The 14,158-nt window shown below is 41.9% G+C and overlaps 1 protein-coding gene across 2 annotated transcripts in view; it reads right to left on the reverse strand.

Annotated features, from left to right (window-relative positions):
* The window catches only part of LOC128760024 (plexin-A1-like), a 153,187-nt gene extending 151,244 nt beyond the window's left edge, over positions 1 to 1,943 (reverse strand). For both annotated transcript variants that reach the window (XM_053866907.1, XM_053866906.1), the window contains exon 1: positions 1,804 to 1,943. The gene's annotated coding sequence lies outside the window, so the exon portion shown is untranslated. The remainder of the gene's footprint in view (positions 1 to 1,803) is intronic.
* Positions 1,944 to 14,158: the final 12,215 nt, after the last annotated feature.

Here is a 14,158-nt window from a genome sequence, read left to right on the forward strand (position 1 = left end):
ACCAGGAACCATTAGCACAAAATAGTCTCTGTGGTGGATATTAATGCATCAGCAGAGTAACGCAAACGTGCAAAAGCTTCTTTGACATTGATGACTGGTCATTTTTCGCTGTGTAACTCTTAATGCCTCAGCCGCCAACTTTGCTGCCGCTCTCCTTGCATTCTCCAAACTGGCTTGGTCATTCATCTCCAACCAAACCCTAGACCTGGAATATGCTGCACTCCAGAGGAATGCTATACAGGGGTGGGAACGTACAAAGGAAGAACCATAGGGGTGCAGCGTGCACATGTCAGCTCAAATTCCAAAGTCTGGACATCACAGCTTTAACCCTCACTGCAGCAGACGGATCGGACGGGTCAGACTTTGAAAACCCATGACATGGTCACTCCATTGTGTGTGGATCTGTATCATAATTAGGGAAGATTGAGGCAAATTGCTTGTTATTTTCTGCCTGAGTTGGCAGCTTCCCTGGACAAACATGCCGAAAAGTGCCCCCCCCCGTGATGCACGCGGTTTACATTCCCCTTTAAAGCAAATTCAAACGTTAATATTCAAGCTTTGCCTGAACGCCAGCTCCTCCTCTGCGTCTGTCGAGCGCTCATGTAAAAGTTAAGTGGACTTTTCGGAGGCACTGTTGCTGAGATGTCAGTGTGTGTGTGGGTGGGTGACTGACTTAAAGCCGTGACTGGGCACCACCTCTTAAATAAACACTCATGTCACGGTTCAAATCCCACATCATTTACATGTGAATGCTGGTCATCGCATTCAACTGTCAATAACTAGCGGTGGCTCGACTGGAACGATGCAAAATAGTTGTTACATGTGTGTTTTTAAATGAACATTAGGTCAGTAAAATAAGACTGATGTGAATAAGACACCCTGCCAAAACCATAGATGAATATTAAATGTTCATTCACAGGCAATTTTGAGGACTATAAATGTGCTCTGCCCTTTATCATAAGGTCAAATAAATTGTGTGTGGATATTACATGACTTAAAAACACTGACTGAATGACTTCCCAGCCTCTGCACACCATCCGCCCTTCTCCAAGACGAGAATTCATTGAGGGTGGAATTATAAAAGCCCACAAATTGCCCTCATTCGTCGGCAGATTAGCACTCTTTTCATGACCAGGCCAACACAATTTCTAATTATTTCAAAGCTAATAAGGGAATCGATTTGTTAAACAGGCGAGTACCACGTCCCTCCCTGGAGAAAACCCACTCAACTCCTCCCTTAGGTCCATTAAGAGAGCGAACTGTGTCTAAAAAAAAAAAAGGTGGGAATAAACTAGTGCGGTGGACACATGTTTTACATAAACCCGGTACGGTTTGTTTGGTTGTTTGTCCAGGCGACACAGGGTGTGAATACCTGCAGTTAGAAGCTCATTCCAGCAACGGACTGCTCTAAGCTCCTCCACAATGAGACAACACAAACAATTGTGAAGGTTTGAACAGACAAATATCCGAATATTTAGGGTTTTCTCAGTTGCTGTAGCTAACAGTCGGCTGCACCAAATCTGTGGAAAACAGCGGTTGAACATGGAAACAAACCATACCAGTTAATGTTCGTTTCTTGTCGCTATACTTATTTAGCGGCAGTATATTCAAAGTTTTTTCGTGTGTTTTCAAGCGGCTGCAGGGTTTGGTTCAGTTCTGCAAACTCGCGTGGACACGGCACACGGCAAGAGCAAACTCACCACACCGAGCAGGAGCTAAGATCGGAGCCGGTCTCCGCCACTCAAACCCCGCGGACTCCTCACACAACCCACGCCGCACATCGGAGTTCGCATCGCCACTTACTGGTTAGGTGATCCGTCTGCTAGATATCCTCGCCATGATTTTAAAATCCAAAACTTGGAGACATTTCCAGTGGTGACCCGGAGTGGCGGGGCTCTCGCTCCGGCGGCTCCCAGCGTGTGAATGGACGGAGAGAAGAGGAATGCAGCTCGGGCTCGAAGGGAAGAGGAGGAGGAGGGAGGAGGGAGCTTCCCTGCTGCAGTACCTGTCAGGCGGCACAGAGGGCGCCGCTGATCCGACTCGCGCTTTCTGCAGGCATGTGCCGCCAATTTGTCATAGTAACAAAAGGCTGAAGACAGCGAGGCTTTATGAGCACATTTAATCACAATTTTCATCAGGTTAAAACTAGATGTGACTGAGAGTGTTATATGTGGAGTTATTTGTCATAATTGGTGAGTTAAAATCAGGAAAAAAAGGTTCACTTACCACCAAAAACAGTACTACGACAGAGTTCTGAGATGGCAACAAACAAAAATTAATAATGTAATGGAGTAGGAGAAAAGTATCATACAAATGTTGGCGCAACAACACTGCTCCTCAAAGACAACTTTTGCTGTCTATCAATTCATGGACATCACCCCTTACCACAACAACTATTTACCATGCAATTTGAACATGATATAACTTGATTTTGTTGCATGTATCTTGTATTTGAGGGTCTTAAAAAGCGGTTTGCACCAAAAGCACCAGTCACAGCACTGTGATGTTTCCCAAAAACATGAGTTCACATCATTGTCCAAGACTCCTTCCTAGCCTCAGTCCATCATCACAGCAAGTGCACGTAATCCTACTCTCAAATCTCACTCACTCTTGGGTCACACCTCCCCACTCTCCTCATACATGTAAAGCATAACCCTCACACATTCAAAATACAAGAGACTTTTCTACTATAGAATCGTTAAATCAAGGAATTATTTTATATTTCACATGGATGCTTCTGCTAATCTAGACCACATCTCCATTGAATTACTCAATAAGAGGCAACTATATTTGTCCAGAAATGTTCTTTGTTATGATATAAATATAAAGCTTGCTAAGTGACCTCTGAGGAGCAGATTCAAAGATATAGAAGCGACCTTTGACTAGATCCCGTTTTTAGGGTAAATACTTGATGGATTCTTCTCAGTAACAAACCTGCTTCAAGCATGTTCAGCAGTGTGGACAGAATCACTGAGACTTTGGTTCAAAATAATAGTTTTAAATGTCATTCAAGTGTGAGACAGTGATTCCTTGTTTGTTTTAACTGCTTGAGCGGTGTATCAATATTGACAGATTACAACTTTGCACTTTAACAACCACCAAAACAAGGGATTAGAAACCACAGAACTCTTGCTCTGCAGTCAAGACAAGACGTTCAAAAGAGAGAAACTTTCAAGACTTTTTCAGTAACATTTAACATTTAGCTAATCTAAATTGGACTACTCACACACATTTTTAATAAACAATCTCAGTCAAGTTAATGATTATTAATTTCAATAACTTTCTTAAATGTTGGATCAAAGTTTTTCTCATGTATTTATTTGTCTGATTATCTCTCTGTTCTTTGACCCTTGAACCATCTAATGCACACACACACACACTTGTACTGCCATCATTATGGGGGACCTCTCATTGCCATAGCCCTTCCCCCAGCCTCAAATGACTAACCTTAACCTTACTCTGTACCAAACTGAAACCCAATTATAATGACCCAGCTATTTAGAATCTTTAATCCTCAAATTCAGGCTTAACCCTGTGGGGACAGGTAAAAACGTCCTCACAAGCAGGCGTGTTTCCAAGAATTGGTCCCCATAAGTATAGCGAAACCAGGCAAAGTTCTGAATGAATGGTCATTCACTAACATGGCTTCTCATGCGCCCTGCTCGACTCAGAAAAGCAAAGAAACAAGAGAAAAAAAAATGTATCAAATGTAGTGACTAAACATGTTGTTAATGGTCAGACATCATTGTTTTATGGTTTCCAACTGCTGTTACTGGGGTTATTGCAAGTGCTACAGTCATCTGCTGAGGCTCCAGTTTGATTCTGGGTCAAGGTATTACTTTTGTTTTTACCCTGAGCCAACACAATTATTGAATCAGGCACCGTGGGTTGGGTTTTATTTTTTTGCTGACTCAGAGTCCATGCAGATGAACCACCCTCTTGGAGATGGCGTCTATATTTCATCTGCCACTGAGTCCTTTTTTTAAACTTCTGATCAAACATTTCATGTTTTAAATACTGACTTCCACAAGTCATTACTTCTCCTCAAACACAGCCTGACAAAAACATAGCCTCCTGGCTACTAGTGTCAATCAAGTATCTCCTAATTGAATAACTTTCCTGAAGGCTTCACTTTGACATTGAGCAATGTTCTGAATTAATCTACCCTGTAGCAGCACGTTCTTAGCTGGCTTTAATAAACACTCGGCAACAGTTTATTTGTACTTGGAAACACTGCCACTTTGTACCAGTGGGCGATGAAAGACTCGACAAAATCTAATCACAAGATATCTCTGCAGGAAATAAGCACAAGTGTATAAAGACCAGTTTCTAAAATAAAGTGATTCATTTCCACTTGTTTATTGAAAGATCAAGGAGGGGAGGCTTTTGTGAAGAGTCTTTGTGAGGAAGCCCAACCAGATGATTCACTGGACAGAGACATTCATCAATACATTTCATGCCACCAGTTGCAGTTAAGCTCAGCCCCCTTAACCTGAGCCCCTGACACAAACATACATACAGTACATACATACAGCACTTCATCAGGTAACCAGTGCTTAGTCCTGTTCAGGGTTGTGCAGAGTGCTGGAGTCTATCCCAGCGATGTCCGATTAACCTTGTGAGCATGTCTTTGGGCTGTGCTAGGAAACCAGAGAACCCGGAGAAAACTCAAAATAAAACCCTCCCACAGTGAGGAAGACAACACTCAGGATTTACTGATGCATTTGTTGTGATTTTTGCAATTCAAATAGACATAGCGGTGTAATAGAATGTCAAATTGCAGAGGCTGTGAGTTTGAAAGCAAAAGCATCGCAGTGTCCAGGCTGGTTCAAAGTCTGCACTGATGCATTGGGGAACTTTCAGAATTTACCTATTACCATTATCTACTTTGCTTTCCAATGACTGACTCCCTGCTGGAGTGGAACGTGGTACCCAGTCTAGTTAGTCAGTAGAGTTTTGGGTGTGAGGATGCCCCTGAACACTGCGACCAGAGTGTGTTTACATGCTTTGCTTCTTTCTCTAATCTTTTTTAAGCAAATGATAATTACACTACTAGTTATATAAACATATGTTGTCATATCAATGTATACATCATTTATCATTTCATAACGTGTGTTTATATGTTGTTGGTCATACCACAAGAAGAACGGATTGCTTGTGTTTAGTTTAAAATAACTAGATACATTTTAAAAATAGCATACTTACCAACAACAACAGTAACAATAGATCGCAATTCAGATTCTTCGCAAAAAGGTTCAGCCCAAGTCTCCATGAAATATGATTGACACCGAGTTGGAAATTAGTCAAGAAAATGAATGGTGTGGTGATATTTAACTACGGACAGAAGACGTCTCAGCTGTGTGACCCAATAACTCCAGTGTGTGTAGAACAACAAGTGCCCGCTGGAAAAACCGCCGGATGGTACATTTGCTCTGAATCCAAAAAGCCTTAGAGACCACAAGACAAGTCTGAGTGTGATCTCCATGAAAGGAGACTGGCTCCTAATTTAATGAAAAGGCCCCAGGATTGCCTGTCATTTCCCATCAGCCGATACATCTATGCTCTTCCACAAACTCGCCACACGGGTGACACAGTGATGACAGATCCTGGATAGAAGCGGGAGAGCTAGAACGAACTTTTCTTAAATTCTGCTGTCCTGTGATTTGTTATGTGAGGACAGCTAAAGTGACTTTGAATGGAAATGTTTCATTAATATTCATCAGCCAGTGTATGGAGGTTGTACGGAGTGTGTTTTGGGCAGCATTCCATGATTTCACTGCAGCGAGGAAGCTTTTGGGATAACTGAGTTATTCAAACAGGCAGCTCGGGTTACCAACTGCACTCCAGAGAGCAAGGAGCGAGCTCTTGCACTAACCACACCACCTGGCCCTGTGTGTGTGTGTGTGTGAGAGAGAGACCAGTGTGGAGGGCACTTCTGATCGAACGAGACAGACATGTTGGTGTGCGCTACATGAATAAAAGGGCAGCTGAATCTCACAGCCTGTCAAATATTTGTCCATCACATCAGTCAGTTCCCAGTAATTTTGGAAAGTGTAGCATGCAATGTGACACTGAACATAAAGAAAATTAAGCCTGGAAGGCTTTCTCATTTCTTTCCTATTTCCAAAGCTGGGATATTAATTCACTCTCACTCTCCATCCTTTATCAGCTTTTGATCACAACAAATGTAAACAAGTTTATGAGCAGAGTTACAGTACCATCACCAATTTTAGACAGCAAATGGCCACTGGATCAGGCGTCGACAAGGCGTCTCAGCTTTTATATACAGTTAAATAAAGTAAAGAAAGGACCATTAAATATGGTCTTTATAAATACACGAGGCAGTCATTTTCATTGTGCAGCTGTTTTATTTCTTCTTCCTCACTTGCGAACGTTCATGCGTAGTAAAATGGAGCTGGCTAAATGCGGACGTCACCAAATGATTACAATACGTTTTTGCTCATTTGAAATTGATCTTCCACATAGCTGTTCTCTCCCATCTTTTTCAGCATTATCTCTATGGAATCTGGTTTGCAGAAAACAGCAACATGAATTACAATTTTGGAATGAAAGTGGAAATGTTTTCATTTTAATTGGTGGTGGAGATGCCAAGTTTTTTAGTCCTGTTTTGGGTTTGGGACAATTTAAAAATGGCAACAAGATCTGAGCATAGCACATATTTATTTTCCCTGATTCTTCTTGCTGTCTGTTGTCCCCAATTTCTATCCATGTTGAGCAGGATACTATGAGTAGTCAATACTATGAGCTGGGAATCTTCAGCACTTGTGTTGCTTGTGTTTCATGTGGAAGTCTTTGGAGTTTAAAACAAGGTAATGTAATGGTAACAAAAGAGATTTTGCTTCTGCAGTAATACTTTTGTTCTATTTTCAAAGTTTAGTTAGAGTTGACAATTCTTGATGCCTGCATGCTTCCCTGTATACTTTAAACAGTACTATATATATATATATATATATATATATATATATATATATATATATATATATAGTCAACAGACACTTAATAAACACTTATAAACACACACCTTTTGTTTGTATTCACATAGATAGAATACTAGATTGATGGATGTTTATTTTGTTCATGTTTTCAAATGCACAAGGAAATGTCATTGAACTGGATCAGCCATTCCATTCTGGTGTTGTTGTAGCAGATCAAACCTGTTTCTACTGTGTCTCACCTGCTGCAGCTTCCTCTGCCCATGTTATTTGATCAGCTGAACTCAAAACCAAAAACCCATTACATCAGTGCCAATTGGGTGCTGCTAATAAGATTTGGTCGCAGAGGTGGAGTGCAGATTTGGTGGCCTTGCAACCTCGGGTGGTACCGCTCAGTCTAAGCAGGTAATGACCTGTTAATTGGCGTAGAACAAGATGGCTGACCAGGAGAGAGCACAGTTACAGGATATCATCTGTCTAAACGAGTGGGATCAGTTTGTTCAGTCTTTCTGTTCCCAGTTCAAATTGCAGTATTTCCAGCCAACGTGGAACAGGGCCATCTGTAGTCGCGGCTGCCAGATCAGAAGTGATAAGAACCTCTAAGACCTGATTCATGCTAAACCTGTCAGATATAAACACCGTCCAACACAAACAAATGGTGTGGTAGTTTGTCACGGTTTGGATTCAATGTTTGTTTTCACATAACTGCTTTAGCCTCAAACTGTCAAGCTCAACAGATCGTAAGCTGTGTACACACCAGAAATTCAGCTCATTATTTATCTTGAAAAAAAACTTAAAAAACAATACTTTGAATCTATTCATATTGTGCCCATGGCAAATAGTTCCAACAAACCCGATTATAATCTATTATTAACCCTATATTTCAAGGACCATTTCAGGATCTGCATTTCTTGTGAATGATATGACGCAGAAGCCGATATTTTAGGCCTCATTCTAAAGATGGAAATTATCATCTGACAGCAGGTCTCACAGAGTCATGTTTCTTCGCATATGCTTTTTGTATTCTCAATTATCTTATGCTTAAATACTATACTGTCTTCACAAGTAGATGGATAAGTGGATTGAATAACTCTCAGAGTAATTCCATCAGAAACAGTCATTATTCTTTTTTTATTTGCCATGCTCGGTATTGGGGCACGTTTCAACATCCACGGCAAATCCTGACCTCGTAGGCAGCAATTCACATGAACTTCCAAACGTCAATAAGTGATGGGCAGATGATGCTTCATGAAACGGTGTCCTCAATTTGAGATCTCAGAAGTTGTCGGCATCTAATGGGCCCTGAAAACGAGGACACTGGTTCCCGAAGCCTCAGCAGCCCATCATGTCAGTAAAGAGGATAGCCACACAAGGGGTCATGTATAGCAAGTGACATGCTATGCAACCCCGCTCCTCAGGAAGGAAAACTTTCTTTACTCCATTGAAACGCATTTTCCCAAGGTCTAAATAATAAAAGTGGTGATGATAAAAGCAATTATAAAAAAAAAAAAACAGACGGAGTTAATCGAGAATCAAAGAGTGTACCACCAGAGGTGAGAGGTCATTTCAAGATATGAAATAGCATTGGAGTGAAACATTTTTTTTTTTTCATTCAGAATGCATTTTAGTTGCAGACACCTCACAACACTCTGGAGACTTGTTCTTCCAGCTTCATTAGCTCTGATTAAATGTGCATCTTTTCATAGGCTCCAATTATCAGTTGACTGTTGTGAATACCGGTGGGAATAAGCCCAGTCATGTCGGACACATGATGATCCACCTGCAGGGAAGGGAAGCTGCTCGGCTGAACATTAAGTTTCAGTGGAAAGTTGGATTCTCGTCAATATCATGAACATATACACCAGTGTTTAGAAAACCTGGCATTAAATTGAGCTTTCCCAGTGTAAAACACACCCAAAATGCAATGAGCAGCGATTGAATCCACTTCTTTCAATCCCCCTTCAAAGGCAGTCATCGACAGATGGCGATCACATTTATCTGTAGTGTAAATGCAGCCTCTCCCTGCGTCTCTCGGACGGAAGCAGATGGATAAACAAGGACACAATAACTGAAACAATCATCGATGCTATATTCTGTCTGATGAACAACACAATGTGGGTGGCATTGATTTTATAGAGCAGCAGTGTGTTGTTAGAGTCCGGTGTATTGAATGTGAAATATTGTTAAATCATGGATCAGAATTTGAGTGAAACTGCTCTCTATTGATTCAATATCTTGGAAGCAGAAGCATTACTTAGTTTGGTTTTGGAATGTTGGGATCTGTCAGGATTGTTGTGTCCTAAGTGGGGTCCCCAGGTCAAGGGTTGGTCTTTCATTGTTTGTCTTCATCAGTCCACAGTCATAGGAATTCCACCGACAAGTCAGGGAAAAGAAAGATGTGATGTGCGCCCCAGATGAAGGAGAGCGGACCCTATCTGCTGCCCTCTCATGTTTCACCCCTCATCCTTTCACTTGTTCATGAATCCCCTCATCAGACGTAATATCCAACCACTCACACAGATTACACAGACTGGTGTCTGGACTCGTCTGACTGGTGGTGGATGAGTGATGTGATATCTCACACGAGTGAACTGGTCTTCCTGTGACCTCCACTTTCAATCCTGTCTTGCTCTTTACTCGACTTGCCCAGCACCTCTCACTGATGTATGGTTTTGACCTCTACTCAGACTTTTGATTAAAGATCTTTTGCCAGCTCGTCCTCTCTGGGACGTGTGTCTGTGGTCTTGGATTGTCTTGAAGTTGACTTGGCTGATACCTCAGTTAGCTATTTTCCCCTGACTTGGCCAGCCATTATGCAAGGCATTTAAAAGGTTGCAGGGAACATTTCTGATGTATCCAATCATAATTGAAATCTAGTTGAGGCAACAGTCACCCATTTATTCACAAACAGGCTCTTCGCAGTGATTTTTCGGCTGCTATCAAACACTTCTTTGTCGGGCTCCGATGTGGGTCTGGATGTGACTCTGGCGTTTCTGATTAAAGGCTCTCATCCAAATGACAAGATTGGAGGTTGTGATTTCTGCTGCCCACCTTCATTCAGTAATGAGAGGAGAAAAGTTACTAATCCTCTGGAAAATCCTTTGTGAAATCTAAAAAATCTAAAAATAAAAAAAAAGTTCTTTCCTATGAAGGTCAATATGTGACAAATATGTGTAACAGAGGAGAGAGCATCGTGTCGAGGACTGAGATATCTAAATACCTATCCCAACAATCAGAGCTGGACTGGGACAAAAAAAGGGATTTTGGGCTTTTGCCAACCAGCAAAAATGAAGCATACTGAGCTCAGTTTGAATGAATCTAAAGGAACAAATACTGCCATTAAGGACAGCAGAGAAATCTACAGACTGCACTGTCTGTATCATCCACTTGACCCTTCAGCAATCTGAAAGGGGAGAGTCAGGGATGAGGTGTTTCTATTCAAAGTCATTAAATGCTCTTGAAACATTTGGTCACCATAACATCAACTCACTTTGAGAGCAGGCTTAACATCTGAGGTAAAAAGCTGTTTCTGATGCCAATTAAAAAAAAAAACTTTTCTACTGAACATCTAAAACAGGATATCTTACTCTGGAAGAGTTGAGTAAAAACAAGGTTATGAAGTCATCAGCTGAAGAACTTGTTGAGGGTACTGGAGACTCAAATGTTTTATACAGTTCTTTGTAGACATATCAGCAGCGGCCTTGGTTGGATGTTTCGACTGGTGACCCCATCGCACCCGTTTCCCATTAGTTTTTCTCTGAGTCACTGCATACTTCAAAAAGATATTGTTCAGGTGCATGGTCTGAAGTTTGAAGCTACCTTGGGTGAAGAATATTACAAGATGAGACAAGATGATCCCAACTTAGTCATTAGCAAGTTCACCATCTATTGGTTTGCTTTCAGTGGAAATTCATATCTGTGAATAACATATTATTAACAAAGCTGAGCTGACATCTCACCCGTAGCTGAGCAACTGAAGCAAGTAGCTGAGCAGAGACGAGTGTTTTAGGATGAACTTGGTTAAGGTTAGGATTAGGACAGGTATTCTCGGAAATGACAAGCCAGGATGGTACTACCCTCCTGAGACTGTTCCTTTTTAGGCCTGCTTGCTGGTACATTATAAAACCTGGGACAACTGCCATTGTTTTGCTCTTGCCCAACATACACTTTCCACTCTCTCTTGGCAGGTTTCTCAAAAGCTGAGGTTTAGTCACCAGGAAGTTTGGTGGTTCCATGAACAGGATCTGTCATCTCCGCTGAGCCCACAGCTGAAATCAGATCCCTCATTTCAACGGTCATGGCTTGTGCTGACCCTGCAGAACTTGGAACACTAGCAAAACCGGATGAACTGTTACAGCTTCATTTCCCAGACACTGAATATTTACACTCCAGCACTGAAGAGTCTGTCCTAAACATCGTTCTTCTCTCATGTTGTCACATTTACTGTCTCACACGTCCTCTGAGCAGTCATGGCGATGGTGTCTGGATACAGTGAAGCTGCAGCTGCCCTTGAAGTAGGAGCTTGTCACCATCACACGGTAATTATACCAGTGCTGACATCTCCTCTTTCTGCTGAATTATTAAGAAGCCAGAGAGAATACAAGATCCTATGTAGAGAGAGCGCTGCCATCCAAGTGGCCTCAGGGTGAATCCAAAATGGAAGCAGCTGTCCTGCCGATGAAACTTGCTGGATTAAAGCCCGCAAATAAAAAAGAGCAATTGTGCGCCTTCGCAGACACTTTCAAAAATTCAGTATCATCATACGCCATGATATTTCCAGGGAGCAAGCAGCTTGGTTTAAATGCCATTTTTCGCACCCATTTTGGGATACAGCAGTGTAAGTGATTTCTAATCTGTAGCGCAAATAGAAATGCCTGACCGCCTGAGAACTGCTCAAACAATGTACCTGAGCTCAGTGATCTTTCTTTAAGATAGCAGTCACATATTTCTGCTCTTTTAGGGCTGAAAATGAGAATATCAGAGCAACTTGTAAAAATGCAGCGTTAAGCAAAGAGCTGCGAGGTGGAAGGGGAGAAGGTGTGCGATAATGTTGTTGAATATTTCAAGAACGACGACCAGGGATTTACAAATGAGTTGGCACTTTTACCTTTGTGGCCTCTCTGCCCACTTTGCCACCCACTCTGCTTATTACCACATATGGTTGCGTGACGCACCGATCACTTTGCCCATTAGCATATTTGGTCGAGTGACACGCCGCCCACTTTACCGTCCACTTTGCTCAATACCATATTTGGTCGAGTGACACGCGGCCCACTTTTCTCAGTACCATATTTGGTCAGGTGATGTGCCGCCCACTTTGCTCACTACCATATTTGGTCACGTGAAATGAAAGAAAATGAAAAAAGAACATTTTGATTTGGTCATTAAACATGCGAGCATTTTTATAAATGTAACTAACTAATGTAACTGTAAATAATGTCCTTATGATGTCACTTGTACCAAGCGTGTTCAAGCAACTAACACAAGGGATCATGGGATCAATGGCACATCACTGTGACAGGTGGACAGACTCAACAGACTTTTTATCTGCATTTATAATTTTTCCTGAAAGACAACAGCGTGTTTTTGGTGGTGAGGGAAAGCGCTCATAGTTACCTAAGACCGCTACAAAGAGTAAGTGCGTTTTCTATTTTTTAGAGATTTTTCCGACCCCTAAAACCTCATCCAAGTGGGAGAGTTGTTGTATGTTTGACATGGGATTGAAATAAATCTCTTGTTATTGTGTGGGTTTGGTAAAAGCAATCATGACCCACTACCTTGCAGGTATTGTAAGAATCTCATGCTCAGTCAACGAGCTATTCCAACGATTTGTTCTGGATCTGAACTTACACAGTATGTCCCCATTCCCAACAAATTTGGAATCGCCTCAACCATTTTTGTAGTCCTTGTCACTCATCCTACTTTATTGGTGTTTTACCAAGTCAAGATATCAGTTAATCTTAAGTGAACACAACGTGATGAATATTTACATTGACTATGTCACTTCACTGGAAAGCTACTGCATAGGTGTGAGTCTTGTTTTCGGGGGGTTCACCAGTGCTATCAATTGGTGTCTGTTACACACACAAAGCTTCTGCATTATAATGCCAAAGGAATGGAACAATGCTCTTTGAATTGAATGAAAATTATATAAAGATTCAAAGTGGAGCTTGTGGCGATGCTAATTTTCAAAACAGTGAAATACACAAACAGTTGCATATTGAGATACCACTCAAATTTGTGGATGAAACCAGTCTGATCAGGCTCATCTTGGATAGAGATGAGTCCATCTATAGATCAGAACTGGATCAACTGATGACCTCGTGCAGCCAGAATGACCTGTGGCCCAATGCTCAGAAGACTGAAGATGATGGTGGACCTCTGAAGAGCTCCACTGAACCCCAACCCACAGACCCTCTGCCACTCCATGGTTCACACTATGGCGTATTGGAGGTTTGATGAGGTTTTATAAAACAGTGTCCTGATCTTCAGAGGCCACCAGATGGCGCCGTCTGTTGTAAAATGTTTGGACTTGAACAACTAATTCAATGAAACCGCCATCGAGTGACACAGTTTTATCCACCCTGCGATACTGTCTCATGATACCTCAGCTCAACCACCACTGCTGTGGAGTTTAGCCTCTTCACCGGGGATCAGAAGTAGAAGATGAACAAGCAGACGTACTTCCATTGTCATCTGAGGAAATCTCACCTCCCACTGCTGATGCTGGTGCAGTTCTTCCATCACCTCCTCACTGTGTGGTCCACCACTGCTACTGTAACAAACCAGATCAGACTGACTCATTCCAGTGCTTGTACATCTCCAGTTGTTGAGGTGGACAGACAGCATTGCAGCAGACCCCTCTAACCCAGAACATCTCTGGTTTGAACAGCCCCCTTCAGGCAGGAGGCTGAGCTTTTCAGGACCAGAATCTCCTGGTTCAAAAGTTATATTTTCCCATCAAATCATGACCAATACAACACTGCACCTAAGACAACGCACTGATGCTGCAGCTCTTTATTGTTGATTATTGACCTGCACTTACTCAGTCAGTTTCTCTGCACCTTCACTTAAACATTTCACTTGTTTTATTTTCATGTTACTGGTGCCCAACACAACCTAGCTGATGAATGAATGTGTTGCAACTTTTTACTGCATGTAATTAAGAGTCTCCCAAAGTGGTTGGTTCCTTACTAATGTGCAGA

Source organism: Synchiropus splendidus, chromosome 6 (assembly GCF_027744825.2).
Source record: "Synchiropus splendidus isolate RoL2022-P1 chromosome 6, RoL_Sspl_1.0, whole genome shotgun sequence".
NCBI classification, from domain to species: Eukaryota; Metazoa; Chordata; class Actinopteri; order Syngnathiformes; family Callionymidae; genus Synchiropus; species Synchiropus splendidus.